The sequence below is a fragment of the Triplophysa rosa genome, linkage group LG1, assembly GCF_024868665.1.
Source record: "Triplophysa rosa linkage group LG1, Trosa_1v2, whole genome shotgun sequence".
Taxonomy (NCBI): Eukaryota; Metazoa; Chordata; class Actinopteri; order Cypriniformes; family Nemacheilidae; genus Triplophysa; species Triplophysa rosa.
The window spans coordinates 2584566-2600246 of record NC_079890.1 but is presented as its reverse complement, the minus strand read 5'-3'; the positions used below and the strand labels follow the sequence as shown (position 1 = coordinate 2600246).

The 15681-nt window shown below is 37.5% G+C and overlaps 1 non-coding gene across 1 annotated transcript; it reads right to left on the bottom strand.

Annotated features, from left to right (window-relative positions):
- Nucleotides 1-8982: 8982 nt before the first annotated feature.
- trnar-ucg (transfer RNA arginine (anticodon UCG)) lies at nt 8983-9055 on the bottom strand. The gene has a single exon. It is a non-coding gene; the product is annotated as a tRNA-Arg (tRNA).
- Nucleotides 9056-15681: the final 6626 nt, after the last annotated feature.

Here is a 15681-nt window from a genome sequence, read left to right as displayed (position 1 = left end):
AAAGGAAGTGTTTTACATGTATACTGAGCGAGCTTCATAGTCAAATAAATATCTGATAAGCTGTGGTTTATTGATCGGAAAGAAACACAACATTTGCTTGTTGTGCAAAGTAGATGCTTTTTATCTAAAGTGACTGAAGGAAACGGGCTCGAGGGCTTAGAAGAAACTTTGATGGGGGACCAAATGCATTACTAGGAATAAACTGTATAACTGGCATTATACAATAAAGCACAGATTTGACATCTTCTGCTGTAGCTTATTGTTAGAAAATATCAAGTTTAGATGTTTAAGCCACAGAGAATTATTCTCTGCAAAAACAAAGAGTCTTGCAGCAGATGGTTTGGCCCCCACAGAGCCCTGATCTGGGATTACATAAAACCGAACAAACTTTGGCAAGTCTTCTAAGATGCTTGGAACAACCTTCTGTCTACCTTAAAAAACTGCAGGTCTCAACTTTATTTCAAGTCAACTTTATTTATATACGCTTTTTACAATTTTCATTTTTACAAAGCAGCTGTACATGAAACATATTGACTAAGCAAAACATTAAAGTTACACAAGTTAAAACAAAAGAAGTGAACACACACAGAATACAGACATGCACACAGGTTCATACAAACCCGCATGCATAAAACACAACTCCACACGCACAGAGCAGGTCTGTCAAGTAGAACTGTTTAAATGCCAAAGTGAGGCCACTCCGAGCATCTAAGAATTTTGCACAATATGACCATTGATATGTGATCTGGATGACTGTTGTCCTTAAAGTGACAGTTCACCCAAAGATGAAAATTCGGTCATCATTTACTCACCCTGAAGTTGATCCAAATCTGTATACATTTCTTTGTTCTGTTGGACACAAAGGAAGTTATCTGGAAGAATGTTAGCAATTTTCAGTTCTGGGACATCATTCACTACCACATAAGAAAAAATAAAATGGTAGTTAAAGGTGCTCCAGAACTGTTTGCTTTCCTAAATTCTTAAAAAAAATATCGCATTTTGTGTTCAACAGAACAAAAACAAAGCTCACTCCACCCCTCCCTTTCGAAGCATACGGTGGCTTTGGTGTGTACTTGCCATACACTTAAAATGTTGACAGATTAATCCAATGATTTTTCATTCGTTGCTGGATGATATTTTGTAAGAAATCATTAAACAAACTGTTGAATCCGCAGACTAATGATTTGACTTATATCTCAAAATAGACTCTAAACCATAAGTCCATTGAACAGGCTGATATTTCACACTAGCCTGCGGGCAAACTACACAAGCACTCAGTAAAAGGTAATAAAGCAAACAAAATAATATATGATATAGTGCAAAGCAAAACTTGAAAAATGTACAGTATGTCTAATAAAGAGATTACCATGACCTTTCCATAACTTTTAAAGCAACTTTTTTCTTGCTGCAGTATCATGATGTAGAAATTCCCTGATATTTTCTGGTTTTCCATGACAGTGGGGACCTCACAGAATGCAACCACAGAGCAGCTATTCCAACACCCCGTAGCAAGATATTATTCCAAACACATACAGTAGTAATGTCCTGGCACCATGTTTTTCTCTGATCGTTTTTGTTAATTAAACAAATGTTTAGACCTATTCAGTGTTTTAACGTAACCTAAATGTCAGCACCTCAGAGAACAATATGATGCCGGACATCCCCCACCTAAACTGCACAAATGTGCTGCTGAATATGGGTGCTTTGAGTACAAAATGAGTCATTAGATGCTATTTACCAGTTATAGTCAATCATTTGTCGGTTTTGCGTACCTGGAATTAGGCCTGCTCTCAAACACATGCTCCTTTGAAAACTCGTTACGTTTGTGAGAAAGCGGGATGGGTATGACCCCTTGACAAAAAAAAGCTGCTGGAAATGGCTCCATCCATCATAATTACACCTGTTGGACAGATCTGTGGCAGACGGGGGAGTGAACCCCTTCTCTGTCCTCATACAAAATAATGCAAAGACTAAAACTGCAGTGAAAACTTGGAAAAATATAGGCATTAGAAGGTTTGAAGATGTCTTTTACAGCATAAGAACTATTAAAGACCCCAGTGTCTGTTATCTGGATTTTAACAATCTAGCTTCATGGCAACCATCCTTGCTATGTTCTTCATTCTTAAAAATAAAGGCGCTTAAAGTAGTTCTTCACAGCAAAGCTTGGTTGCCAAACAACCTTCCTTTCTTACCTTTTATGGCCTGAACCTTTTCCTCAACAAAGAACATTTTTTTGCAACAAAAAGTCTTATACAGGGTACTTTAAGGAAACAAACGGCCTGACAAAGAACTTTTAAGGATCCTTTATTTTAAAGAGTGTTGTTTTGACACCCTGACACACAGCTTTATCCCCTCCCATCGAGCCTCTTATCAAAGCATAATGTGTTAAAAGCTCAAGCTATTTTGAGAAAGTGTTTCTTTCAAATTTAGAATGTTTTCACTCTTCAAAGGCAGCATCTGAAATAGCTGCAAAAGCATCGCCGAACTGCAGAAATGAACCTTGGTAGCTTTAAATCACTCATTACTAAACCTTACACCTATATTGTTCTGGGAGTTTTTATGGCCGACAAAATACTGACACACTCCCTGAAAGAAAGAAAAAAATCCATCCCTGGTGCCAACAGCTCCAGAGCAAGGCATTTTTGATTTTCAAAACAATGTTTAGGGTAAATATTTATGCTCAGCGTGAATCAGCGAAGGCACGCTTTTTGAAAACATGTTGCCAGAGGTCGGCCAGCCTAAGTAATTACAGTTTGTAATGTTCAAATAAAGCCATAGAAGCCAGTAGAAGGCACTGCAGGTCATCGATGTGTTGTCACAGAACAAATTCACATATATAAGTAGGCATGTTTTTCACTTAGAGACTTGTTAAGCGTATTTAGCATGCGAATATTGTTTTTCGCGTTTGACCCAGCAGGCGACAATTGTTCTAGTAATATAGTCATTGTTCCTTGCATGCGCGTTTTTCAGTGATTAAATTGACTTATGTAATAATAGATATGTAAATATAATATTATATACAGATAAAATAAACACAAATAATAAGTATTTAATGTTTATTTTTGTTAATTAAACCCAAGGAAATGGGGCACAAGGACAATTTGAGGGTATAAATCCCCCTTGACCCACCCTTGGACCCAACAGACCTTTACTTTAACTCGATGTAATATGTTTCTTTGGCTTTTTTTGTGGCATCCTTTGATGTAGCTAAATCCAGAAACAGTGGATTTGATGTAAAGTTCAATCAGCCACATCAATCACTTTGGCATGTCTCATATACATTTAAAAAACCTGTGACATCAGGTTGGTCCTCGTGTGTCTTGTGACTGGTCGCGTCATTATGCTAATTTGCGCTATGAAACAACATTGGCTGTCCCGCTCTAATTGCTTCACCTAACCTTGAGCGTACACTTGAATAAAACACGACTGGGTGCATTCCTGGAGCGCGATCATCAGCTATTAAAACTGATGTGCTCACACAATGATATCCACGGCTTTAGAAGACTAGAAACGCAACGCGACCTGTTGTAATGCTTTTATACTGTTTTTGGTCAGTTTTTGCAATAAATACCCGTGTCTGCCTTTTTGCGAGTTTACGTGGTTGGGAAGTGGGTATTTAGGTTTACGTTTAGGTAGGAGTGAGGTTAGGTGCTCTAAAATATCTATTAAAGTACAAATAATAAGTATTTATAAAATCGTTTCAGAGGCAAATCGTTGACACTGACACGCATTCTCTAGCACAGTAGTTCTCAAACTGGGGGCCGTGGCCCCTGGGGGGGCCCAGAGATGGATCCAGGGGGTCACAGATTTTGTGGTATTTTATGAAATATAGAAATTGATCATAGATTTTATGCAATCAAACATCAGAAAAATAAGACCACCAGACAAAAGAATTGATGTTTCAGCATTGTATAACCGAATATGTTTTTGTTTAAATAAAAATCTTAAATTTAAGATTATAAGTCTTTATTTGGGGGGCCGCAAAGCGATGCACTCTACACAAAGGGGGCCTTACAATGAAAAAGTTTGAGAACCACTGCTCTAGCGGACCAATCCAGTTCTTCTCTTTAGCACCCCCAGTGGACTTTTGTGCCCCAAAACTGTAGCAATATGTTCCTGATGATGGTACGTATTTTGTGGCGTATAGCCTATGAGACCAGGTTGAAAATATACATAACATTATGCCTCACCTCAAAAGTCTGTGCCATAATTTGCAAGTCAGCATTGATTAATAAAAGCTGTTGGCATTTCTGTTTAAGCTCCTGCATGCTCAGTCAAATGGTAATGCATTTTGCTGGGCAGGATGATATTTTAAGTACTCAATATAGACCATTAGACATCAAAGTACATGAGACTCCTAACCTATGCAATATTTCCAGTAGTGGGAAGTCATTTGTTTTAATAATCTAACACTGCAAGGCTGAATTGAAGAGTGTGCAGCCTCTTTGGAGCTGTGAATATAGTAGATATTGAAACATGCCAAAAAATATTCTTTTTCAGTTTAAATGAAAATTGCTACTTTATATAATTTTATTCTTTGTTGAAAATGATAAATGTTAAAAATGAACATTGATGAAACTTATGACCACCTCAGGTGATTGTATCATTTCTTCACCAGGATTATCCACAAGGAGTCCTTGAGAAATCCAATTTCACAAGGAGATGGTAATGGGATCTGTCCCCAATGCAGTCATGATAAGGGTAGCACAAGGTGTTAAAACCATGTGAACATAATCACTTATTGCTCTCATTGCTGCCTTTTTAAATGGCGAGTTTTCTTTTGTGGGCTTGTATTCCGCCTTTCCCCGTATGGTTTTATCGATTGGGTGGCTGCTGTGGATCAATAGATTGCTGTAGATTTGAACGATTGCTTTGTAGGTCTCTTACCTGTCGCTCCATCATGTTTCCTGAAAATGCTGGCTCTGGTTTCTACAGTTTGCTGGTAATGAATATGCATGACAAGTTTGAATGAGGTCTTTGTTTTGCAATGCATTTTTCAAGGAAATACACTGTGCATGTTTCAATTGGTCTTTGTGCAAAACAGCCAACATTGCTTGCACTTTGTAAATGTGTGTAGCATGTTATCATGGATATAAATCATGCATATAAACTATCCTGGGGCCAGGTACTTGAATTATATTCGCCAGTTCTGATCGCTGCAGACACATTCATAATATAGTCATAGCCTCTCTGGCAGATTGTAATATGGAATCTCTGGACTGGCATTCCACCCGTTTTGTCTCAGCGTTTTCCTCGGGCCTATGCAGAGCTGACAAGCTGATGATCCAATTATCTGTCAGTCTCGAATTCAACATGTTTCTACACCTTCAGGTTCTGCCAATCACTCGATTATTATTGCTCATGGCTTTTAAATACCATCCAGTTTTGTTCTAAACACCTAACCTGAATTGTTATACTTCAGCGTAAATCAAATTGTGCAGATTTCTTATGACTTTTCATCACAAAATGGATGAAATAAAACACATTTAAATGAATGCAATCCTAAAAAGGATCATGTATTCAATGCTGTCAAAAAATGTAATAATGGGACAATGTAGTATATTCATGGAATGTGCCATGCACGGTCACAGAGAGGTTTGGGAACCATTTATAAAGACGTTAGAGGATTCATGGCCAGCAAAAGCTCATTAACTTCATATGGAACCAACATGGACAGATTCAAAAGACCCAAAGGTCTGAAAAAGTGGCAGCTTGGCTTCACCCTCTGTCCATTAAACAAGACCAAGATAACACTACATCTAGATGCTGGGGGACATTATGCAAATGTTCCCATAACCGAGACTTGTCATGTAGATTCATTCTCTCCTGATTATCTTCATTTCAGCAATGCGAAATCCTTTAACGATATCTTTACAAGTTGCACTTACTATTTGCACTCGTTTTTATTTCAGCTAACAAGACAATGAACTAACAGAATCCAAATGAGGAATGCAGCAAACCTTTGCTCTACCTGAGCAAAAGAAAAACATCCAAATGCTTTTTTAATTTTTCAATATGCAAATGTTAACCTTAACAGAATTTTAAATAGAAACGCTGCTTTATAGAGCTAGTCAAATGAGATACATTTTGCCAACAAAGTTTTTTTTTATCTTTTTTGTCCGACAATGAATACTAGCCAACAAATACTGTAAATATTGATTTACATATAAAAGATGTATTGCATTTACAATAGGCACATCTAGTCATGCTACGGGACCAATGGTTATCCAGAACAAGCATTAAAGATGGACATTTAACTGCAGTCGTCTTTGCACACCTTACGTACTGACATACTCAGAATGGAGGCAGTTTATGAATCTCACATACTAATTACATAAAGTAAAATTTTAGTAGCCAAATTTCCAGAAGTGCAGATTTCTTATGACTTTTCATCATCCAACTTGGCAATACCACAATCACCCCTTCCAAAACAGCCAGGAACCTCGGAGTCATATTTGAATGAACAGCTGTCCTTCAATGATCACATTGCAAAGACAACGCGGTCATGCCGATATGCCTTATTCAACATTAGAAAGGTCAGACCCTATCTCACTGAGCATGTGGCACAACTCCTTGTCCAGGCCCTGGTAATCTCAAAGTTGGACTACGGCAGTGCTCTCCTTGCTGGTCTTCCATCAAAGGCTATCAAACCGCTCCAGCTGGTTCAGAACGCAGCAGCACGCCTCGTTTTCCAACAGCCCAAAAGGGCTCATGTGATTCCCCTTTTCATCTCTCTCCTCTGGCTACCGGTTGAAGCCCGTATCAGATTCAAGTCACTAAAGCTTGCCTACAGGCATACTTTCACACCCTCCTACACCCCATCAAGAACCCTGCGTTCAGCAAACCAGCGGCGTCTTGTATTGCCTTCTCATAAGGGCAGTAAATCGCTTTCCCGCTCATTCCCCTTCAAAACTTCTTCCTCGTGGAATATTCTTCCTAACTCAGTCCGGTCAACCACATCTCTCACAACATTCAAAAAACAACCCATCTCTTCTGTGAATACTTGACAGAAAAATGAAAAAAAAAAAAAAACACTAACCCTCTCTCTTTCTCTCAAAAGCTATTGGTCTAACTTTTGTTGGTACTATTAACTTTGTATTAGCACTATTTGTATTATTGCTCCTGTATGACATATAGCTTATTGCTCCCTGAATTCTCTGTAAGTCACTTTGGATAAAAGCATCTGCTAAATGACTAAATGTAAATGTAGTCGTCTTTTTATACCCAACTGGAAACAGCATTTCAGGCTGCTTAAGTCAAGCACACACAGTTTTTTGTTTGCGTCATTTATTTTTTTTCTCTTTCAGATCTATCGGAGGCAAGAACCAACAGTCTTCAGCCCCCACCAACCGGTCTGGAGTATGCCACACAAAACTAGGCAACCTCAAGCTGTGATCCAGTGCGCGTTTTTCACACATAACCAAGCACAATTAAACATTGCACAAGAAAAAAACATTAAAGCATGCGTGTTGTATGTTTTCATTAAAATTCCTATTTGTCAAACAAATAAGCTATCACGTTGCAAATAGATAAACTTACCAATTGCTTGTAATTGTATTGATTATTGTAGTTTTTAACGTTTTACTTTTAATTGAGCATTTTAATTGTTGTAAATTATCTTAGAAGTAGCCTAAAATCAACACCAAACCACCCCTTAACCTGTAATTTCAAAGAATTAAATGTTCATATAATTAGGCTAGAAAATAAAAAAAAAATTATTCATGTTATGAAATAAAGAAATCGCTTTGGAATCTATTTTTACATTTGTTATAGTAAACGAAAAAATGTAGTATTTCTATTTCTATTTTTCATTATTCCTTTTCAATTATCAAAAGGGTAAAGCGTACACGGACCTTCACGTTATCTCAAAACTTGCGTACACGAGCGGAGACCTGTAGTGAGATTTGATCTTAGCAACCGCTCATGTCCGTATTGATAAATGCCAAGTTTTACATGGAAACAAGTGTACGCACAGTTTTCTGGCACAAAATCGTTTGATAAATGAGGACCATATAACTGGCAAGACGTACTAGCTTTGTGGCATGTTCGCAACGCAGGAACTGGAAACAGTTTAAGTTGAGGGATGGTTTAGACTTATTTGAGGATTACGTCTTCTCCAAACTCGGATGAGTTTGATGGCAGAAAGGAAAAACACAGCTCAGATTGTGGCAAATGCAACCAGGAAAATGAGCCCAGTGTTGTTCTCGGGGATAGCTCTGATTCCTGGATCTGCTAGCATCACTTGCTGTGAGGATTCATATGAAACATATTAGGCACATCCTGAGAATGAGATCTGGTCACAACTACTGAAACTTCTCATGAGTTTGATACAAGCTGAAACAACCACATGCACAGCCAACTGGCAGGCGTTGTAATGGACATTTTAAAACTGCGACCCAGGCAGGACTCGAACCTGCAATCTTCTGATTCAAAGTCTGACTCCTTATCCATTAGGCCACGATGCCTACAAATGTGGCTAAATTTTGCTCTGCTATCGCACCAAAGGACCGTATTCAGTTTCTATAACTCCGGCAAAACGTACTAGCTTTGTGGCGTGTTCGCAAAGCAGGAACTGGAAACAATTTTCGTTGAGGGATGGTTTTGACTTATTTAAGGATTACATCTTCTCCTGTTCAGAAAAGGTCCTAAGCCAGTATGGAACATTGTTAGATCAACATCAAGGAACATCAACTGAAGCATTCGGATGAGTTTGATGGCAGAAAGGAAAAACACAGCTCAGATTGTGGCAAATGCAACCAGGAAAATGAGCCCAGGAGAAGTGTTGTTCTCTGTATAGCTCTGATTCCTGGATCTGCTAACATGACTTGCTGTGACGATTCAAATGAAACACATTAGGCATATCCTGAGAATGACATCCAGTCACAACTACTGAAACTTCTCATGAGTTTGATACAAGCTGAAACAACCACTTGCACAGCCAACTGGCAGGCGTAAACGGTTGTAATGGACATTTTAAAACTGCGACCCAGGCAGGACTCGAACCTGCAATCTTCTGATTCGAAGTCAGACGCCTTATCCATTAGGCCACGAGGCCTACAAATATGGCTAAATTTTGCTCTGCTATCGCACCAAAGGACCGTATTCAGTTTCTATAACTCCGGCAAGACGTACTAGCTTTGTGGCGTGTTCGCAAAGCAGGAACTGGAAACAATTTTCGTTGAGGGATGGTTTTGACTTATTTAAGGATTACATCTTCTCCTGTTCAGAAAAGGTCCTAAGCCAGTATGGAACATTGTTAGATCAACATCAAGGAACATCAACTGAAGCATTCGGATGAGTTTGATGGCAGAAAGGAAAAACACAGCTCAGATTGTGGCATATGCAACTAAGAAAATGAGCCTAGTGTTGTTCTCGGGGATAGCTCTGATTCCTGGATCTGCTAACATGACTTGCTGTGAGGATTCTTATGAAACATATTAGGCATATCCTGAGAATGACATCCGGTCACAACTACTGAAACCTCTCATGAGTTTGATACAAGCTGCAACAACCAATTGCACAGACAACTGGCGGGCATAAACGTTATGGACATTTTAAAACTTTGACCCCGGCAGGACTCGAACTTGCAATCTTCTGATTCGAAGTCAAACGCCTTATCCATCAGGCCACGAGACCTACAGATGTGGTTAAGTTTTGCTCTGCTATCGCACCAAAGGACCGTATTCAGTTTCTATAACTCCGGCAGGACGTCCCATCTTTGTGCTGTGTTCGCAACGCAGAAACTGGAAACAATTTTAGTTGAGGGATGGTTTAGCCTTATTTGGGGATTACATCATCTCCTGTTACAAAAAGGGCCTAAGCCAGTAGGGAACATTCGGAGATCAACATCAAGGAACATCAACTAAGTTTGATGGCAGACAGCACAAACACAGCTCATATCAGATTTCATTTGTTTTGTTTCATAAAGCAACACAGTTCCCATAGACATTATCATCTCCTAATTGACCACTAATTGATGTTATGGTAACACAATATATTTATAATCCATTTAATGTTTCTCTTTAAAGTAAAGAAAGAACAACTCAGCAATTTCGTGAACATTTAACTTACCAAAACACATTACAGCGAGTGATATTAACTCACTAAAAAATAAAACACCTACCGTAACCTAATAAACTACTGATGTAGTCAATAGCATGCAAAACACTTACATTAATGCTTTAGACCAGACTGAAAATGCTGATAAGGCATTAGTTTTGGTTTCAGGAAAACATTTGTCTAAGGAGAGCCATTTTGAGAGCTACAGACATTAGTGTGAAATGCGTCTTATAACTTGATTAAAAGAAGGGCCAGTACATGTAGCAGTTGCCATTCTTATGTATGACAAAGCGCTTATGCAAGCGCTTCTGATTTGTCTCTGCATCTGAGCTTGGTAGATTTATTGCTCTGTTAGGATTTTGTTATGGTCCCTGGTGGAAAACTGTATCAGGGCAAAGAAGTAATAAAAATAACGATCAGCACTAATTATGTACTGTAGTATTTTCTTCATTTTTTAGACTTTATTAGACAGCAATATACTTAAACAGATCAATTAAACAGGCCAACGTCTAAAACTAAAAATCCATTTGTACTTGGGTCATAAAAATATTATAGTTCATGTCAAATTATCTTTTATGTTACCTTTATCTTCCATAACTTACTTTACACAGTAGGTAACTACATCGCAAGTTTAGTGTTCTGCGACAGAAAGTCAAACAACTACAATTTTTACTAGCCTACAATGTTAAAAATAAAGGTATTTTGATTAGTGGTTGTATGTTTACATGAATAACAGATGCTTACACTGTTGTTATTCTATTGACTTTGCAATAAACACAGTATTACTGACAGGTGACAGAATTCCCACCATATAGAGGTAAAAGCTATTCAGTAATATCAAAACACGGATATTATTCCTCTGATGTGTGCTCTTCTTTGAAGCACAATGAGTTTATATGTTTGCATCATAATCAGTGATGTTTTAATGTTTTAGACTATAAAACATGGACGTAGTGTCCGTGACGTCACCTGTAGGTTTCTGAGGAACTGTTTTGAAGCTTAAATTGGGCGGAACCGGCCATCACCATTTTAGCAGCGCGTCACTCCAGGATAATCGAAAATGGGTAAAGAGGCGGGATGTGGTTGGAGCTGAGGCGCCTGCTTACTGAAACCACTTGTCACTCAAGTGGCCACGCACCTAATTTGCTGAATTTTCTTTATACAATTTAAACGCGTGAGTTATATAAAAAAAATCACCCTCCTCAAAGGGGAGGTTGTGAAGGGTAAAATTATCTATTTCAACCTAAATCATTTTTGTACCAGGTTGTAAAAATGTCTTTTATGCTGTGAAGTTGCCCATTTTAACATGGGGCTCAATGAGATTCTGCTCTCTTTTGGAGCCAGTCTCTAGCGGCCAGTCGATGAATTTGAGTTTAAATCACTTCCGTGTTGGCTTAATGTACCAATACCAGTACAAGTTCAGTATTTTCCAAAACACATAAAATGTGCCGTTCTTACACATGTTAGTGATAGAGCTTGATCTCTGTATTCTTGATACAAATATTGAGTGCTTCAACTTAAAAAACATATTAGTATTTTTTAGCCATTAAAAACAAGGTCTAGCATTAAATTTAAAAGGTTTAATGTGATTTTAACATGTTTTAAAAGTATATATATTTTCCAAAACAAGACCCTAAAAATCTCATTATTTGCAATTGCAATTTTTGCAAAAAGCCACCATAAGCCATCCGCCATAGCAAGTTTATGTTCAACATACAAAATTACATTTGTATAGAAAAATTACAAATGCGGAAAGCTACCTGTATCTATAATGATAATCAATATCGTTGTGTCCTCAGTATTACAAGACAATATTGCACTTTTAACTAGAGAAATATAAAGATATCTGTTAACATTTTAGCCATTTGAAAGGTAATAACACGTGTGTTACTTTAAACAAAATCAAGCTTAAAGTAAAGATCTGTGTGTTTGTGTGTAAATATTCCTTTAGAAATGTTGCAGACGCTTCTTTTTTCCCCACTGTTTTTTAATTTTTATTATACATGATTACGCTTTCAGTTGTTTTTTTGTCATTTGAGAACATGTAGTTAGTATTAAAGTTAGTTTAGTTTACTAAAATTAAAACTTTGAAAACGTTCCTGTTCATTGAAATCAAATACATTTTTTTGGAAAACTTAACTCAAGGGAAAATTTTTATGTTGCCTCAAAAATAAACTGAAGTAAATTTAAAGCAGTAAAATTATAATTATAAACAAAAGCGAAAATAAAAATTAATTAATCTTATATAGCAACATTAAAAATAAACCAATGAATTATAAAAGGACAAAAAGCATATATCAAAATTGCCATGACTAACTTTAACTAAAATGAACACAAAAACTAAAAATCTAAAAATAAAAGCTAATTTAAAATATGAATAAAACTAACTAAAATCAAAACTGTAATAACTCTGGTTAGTATAACATCTGATAATTTTTTTCTGAATCTTTTTACTTTAAATCTGTTTAAATTACAGCCTATCATGCATGCACTCAGACACAGCTGGACGCATTGCGGTTATGAGATTAAGTAATGTCATTTAATTTCTACTTTAAATTTAAAAGGTAAAGAATGCAATTATCTTTATTGTAATCATTTGTGTTAAAAAAATATTACAAAATTGTTTTATATTTAAAATCATGGTTTGGCAAGGATGACTCGCCTCGGATGTGATTTCCATACTGTAAATGACATTTAGCATTTGGCAGGTGCGGTTACCCTGTCATCATCGTGGCCTAAAGCGACAGGAAGCTTCTCAATACACGATTTAGCTTGCTGACGCATTTTCGCATCAGAACTGAATGGTGTCCTTGTAAGTGTCGAGGCTCGAAGACAGTTTGTGAGTGTCAGGGGAAAAGCCAGCAGCGCTTTGTGATTTGACCTGTTGACTGTCAAGGGTTTTAATACGCCTCTGAGATGAAAGACAGACCTCTGACTCATGCACAGAGACAACACCATAATGAACGGCTCAGAATGATCTCGGCATTCAATTCCTTCCACAAAGATGAAGTCCTTGATGAGGATTTAAAAAAATAACCTTTAACGCACCGACATCATGATTCATGGTTTTCTATTTCTTGTCAAGGTTTTCTTGGCTTAGAAATAGCATCACGTTTCATTTTAATCAAGATAGTTTCTTCGCATTTTTTTCCTTGAAAAAATTATCCAATATCCCATAATTGAAAACCAATGTAACCTTTTCAATAAAGTCAGACTAAAGTTGCATTCTTGTGGGGGTAAATATGCCAACAGTATGGAGGCAACATTGATGTAATGTTGAAAATGTTTCATAAGCTCATTGTCAGAAACATGTTAATATAATAACTTGACTAATTGAAAAGAAATGGACATTTAACAATCCTGATTTGACATAACAGATCATGTCTAGTTTGTGGCCAGTTTATATCACTTTGATTTGACTTGCTTATGTATGTTTTAGGCATTTCAGTATTGATTGTCTATGTATAGTCTCTGACATGTTTATGTAATATAGAATAAAATGAGATAATGCTTTTAAACTGCTTTAACTTGATCTAATTTAAAGTAATAGTTCACCAAAAAATGAAAATTCTGTCATCATTTACTCACCCTCTTGTCATTTTAAACCTTTATGACTTGCTTTCTTCTGCAGAACACAAAAGAAGATATTTTGAAGAATGTTGTTAACTGGCCCCCATTCACTATGGACACAAAATCTATGCAAGTGAATAGGGGCCAGTTAACAACATTCTTCAAAATATCTTCTTTTGTGTTCTGCGGAAGAAAGTCATACAGGGTGGAAATGACACTAGGGTGAGTAAATACCTACAGAATTTGTATTTTTGGGTGAATTATTACTTTAATTAAAATGCTTCACACATCCGCTGAAGAACGTTGCATTGCTTCTGCTTGGGACCTTTTTTTGTGGGGGTTTAAAAATGTTTTTGTGATTCTTCTGAAACTGCTCAATTAGGTTCAGTTAACATAAATATATTAAAGGGGTCATATGACACGGCTAAAACGAATGTTATGGTTTGTTTTAGATGTAATGCAATGTGTACACGATTTAAGGTGAATGTTTGTATCTCCTCTTCGCTCCGCACAGATTTTTTACAAAGCTCATGGCTCTGAAAAGCAGGTGTGCTATGATTGGCCAGTTAACCAGTGCGTAGTGATTGGTCGAAAACTGCAAGCGTGTGGCGGAAATGTAACGCCTCTTACCATATTTGGAACATCAGGTTCTTCTTCAATTGTACTGACAGGTACGCTCCCACCCATGCGTATACATTTGTGCGGTCTTAGTCAAATCATACCACCAACTGACGTAGATTTGTGGGGGTGTGGTTACACGAGGCGTTTCAGGCAGGTCTGGGTGAGCATTCGCTCTTAGATAGAATGCATCTTTTGTTTCCGACACTTTAATTTATGCAATTTTACGTCTCTAATACATGCATGGGCAACTTATAACACACCAAAGACACAGAAAAACACGTGTTCGTGCCATATGACCCCTTTAATGTGTAGAGCTATTAGCAAGTCATTGATTTTCAAGCAGTGCAGAAATGACACACTGTCCCTTTAAAACCTACAGCACATAATATTACTCTTTATAGTCCTATGAAAGCCTAAGATTTGACAGTTCTTGTGGCATCACCTCTCTCTCTCTCTCTCTCTCTACCTTTGCTGAAGTTCAAGAGCCGAGAAAGGTGACAGAAAATATCATTCACACATGGTTTCCGAGCTAACACAGATGCTCTCACCTTCATCGCCTCCCTCTTACAGATCTCTCCTCATCCTCTAGCTGCTGTTGATCAGCACCATCCTCACCCACACAAGAGTCTTTCTGCCATTGTGTGACACAGTAACCGGGACGACACTTTCATCCAACATCATTTCCTCTTTGCTGACAAAACACACCGGCACTTGATGTTCTTCAGGATACGTTTCTCGTACAACATGAAATATGGCACTTGAAAAATGTCAATTAGTCACTCTCTTTAACGTCTTTCCATCTGGGTAGCAATGCAAATATTTTTCAATAGTTATACTTGAACCGATGCTTAAAGGTAAAGTTCACCCAAAAATACAATTCTGATTCTAACTCTGACTACAATGGAAGTCAACGGGGTCCAGTGTTGTTTGGTTACCAATGTTCTTCAAATTGTCTTTTGTGTTCTGCAGAAAAAAGTCATACAAGTTTGGAATGACACAACTGAGTAAGTGATGAAATCATTTTCATGTTTGGGTAAACTATGCCTTTAATAATAAAAGGCAAGAAAGAACCAGAATTTTAATGTGTTGCCATGTTGCTATGGTGTTCAGGGTGCTTGCCAGGGTGTTGCTATGAGACTGTTAAGGTGTTTTGAGTGGTTGCTAGCACATTGTTGTTCAGTTTCTTGAGTGTTCTGGGTGAGGTCACACAGACTATGGTCACAAGCCCGGACCCTGGCTCGGACCCTTCTTATATAACGTTTTACCCTTTTCTGTCCAAAAAATCAACATAAGTGTGAGTTAATGATGGCATGATTTGGGTGAACCTTCCCTTTAAAGCCTTCTGAGCCCCAAAGTAGACAACTAATCTCCGTGGCGAGCCATGCACGTCAAATGATAAAAGCACAGATTTGGAAAATATGCTAAATGGCA